This window comes from Sebastes fasciatus, chromosome 23, assembly GCF_043250625.1.
Source record: "Sebastes fasciatus isolate fSebFas1 chromosome 23, fSebFas1.pri, whole genome shotgun sequence".
Lineage (NCBI taxonomy): Eukaryota > Metazoa > Chordata > Actinopteri > Perciformes > Sebastidae > Sebastes > Sebastes fasciatus.
In genome coordinates, this window is record NC_133817.1 from 7,859,305 (window position 1) to 7,861,515 (window position 2,211).

Here is a 2,211-nt window from a genome sequence, read left to right on the forward strand (position 1 = left end):
GTACCTGAAAATTGTACTTAAGTAAATGTACTACCAGTCATATACACACATTATCCCATAGAAAGTGGTGTTTTATGGACATATTTACTATTAACATGCTTCACTTTTTGCTTGCAAATGTGTCGTTGTGTAATAACGTCTCTTGTTACCTCTGGGATTCACCACTTCATTGGCTCTTCTAGGAAAAGAAAATTGCCTGCTGGTAATCTGGAAAAACTCAGACTTTGCGAGTTAATGAAGAGTGCATGAACGCACCATTAGATCCGGTGTTTGTGAGGCTGGCGGCAGGAACACATGATGACTGTGTAAAGGATCCAAAATGGCTCCCTTAGAGCCAATCAGGCGGCCCGGTTTTAAATAAACGAGGTTGGCATGAATGCAATTCCTTTGGCTTGATTCATATTTTTACACTCTGCACTTAGAAACTTGAGCAAAGAAGAGGCGCTTTTTTCGCCCAAGGAAATAAACTGGAGAAGAAAGGAAGAGAGAGAGAGCAGAAGAAGAAGAGGAGGGTTTTTCCCTCCGGCTAAGAAAACCCGACACACCTGTCTGTCTTTCTGTCCGTCTGTAAATAAGGAAAACAACTGAAGTGAATTATTTAAATGTAGCTGTTGCTGTTTGAATAACTGCAACACACACATCCATAGAGTCTATCAGCTGTGTTTGTTGCTCAAAGCATTGGAGAGTCTTTTCCTCTCTTTTTTTATCCCTCTTCTCTAATCACAGTCTGGCAGACTGCTCGCTGTTCATGTGCATGTGTGGAGGCGTGAAGGAAAACCTGAGGAAACAAATTCAAACCAGAAAGAGAGGGACATTCAGAGAGAATGAGGAAAGATGGAAGAATGGAAAAGAGAGAAAGAAACATATTTTAGTGGCCTGAAGACAGAGAAACAGCTGCTGCAGATGGAGAAAACAAACACCCAGCAAAAGGCCGGACGAGGACAATCAGCATGTGTGTTTGTCTGAACGCAGATGTTCTTAATTTGATCTAATCATCATTTCTTCAGTGTGTTTATACAGAGAGAGGACTCAGGCTATATCCAAAACCGTTTTTTGGCCGTCACCATCTTGTTTTTTTGTGACTTTCTCTCTTTTTATACTACGTCACTAGTTCTTACCGTAGCATTTAAACGCAGATGCGTTTATATTGCAGTCAGTGTCGGATACATGGCGTACAATAAACACGGGGAAGTCAAGAAAGGCATACTTATCGCACGTCAAATGCCTTGCGTATTATCATGGCATTTATACAGTTTTTTGATGTAACGTGACAAATAAATCAACATTGACTTCTTGTTTCACACGGGACATGCACAGCGGTCTCCTGGGAGAAAGTCTGGTGTGTTTTTGACCCACCTATCCATCCCGACCTCTTTCCTACGCTGCGTTTGTTGCTCTTTATACTTCCTGGTTCACAATTACGTGATACATTTGATTTGATTTTTCCTTCAGCATACTGTTTTTTTGTCCGTCGCCATCGTGTTTTTTTGGTCGTTACTGTCTTGGTTTTTGGCCGTCAGCATATTGTTTATTAGCTGTCGCCATACTTCTTGGTTCAAGATTACGTGACTTACATTTGATTTGATTTTGTGGGATATTCACCAATTACAGTGCATTATTCTTCGTAGGTATAACATTTTCCTGATTAGACTTTTCATTACATTGACTTTTACTTGTCACAGAGTATTCTTACAGTGTGGTATTAGTACTTTTACTTAAGTAAAGGATGTGAATACTTCCTCCATCACTTGCCAGTGTCTGGCCCCAGGCCGGCTGTGATTGGCTGACAGCTCATTATACACATGACTGAGGCTCAGGCAGCAGAACTGATTGGTTTGCTGAAAGGAAATGAAAATGTGATTGGTTCAAGTTAAGGGTGAAATACAAATGAGGCCATTTGGTTTATGGTGGAATTACATTAACTCAGTCATGTTTTTTTCAGCGGAAACAAAGAGAATCACTGCAGAATTAGATGTCAGGGTTGGGGTCAGATGTTGGTGTCTGATGGGATAATAACACAGTTGAAGGATCATAAACACAAACACTTTAAAAGGTTACTTTTATAGATCGTGTTGTTAGCATGCTAACACACACACACAGTTCTCAGGAACAGACAAGGATTCCTATGAGATTGTTTCTTTAATGGCAAAACACATTTAAATGCCGCCTCTCTCCGGTCGAACTCCACTTGTCCACCAATTATCTCCAGCT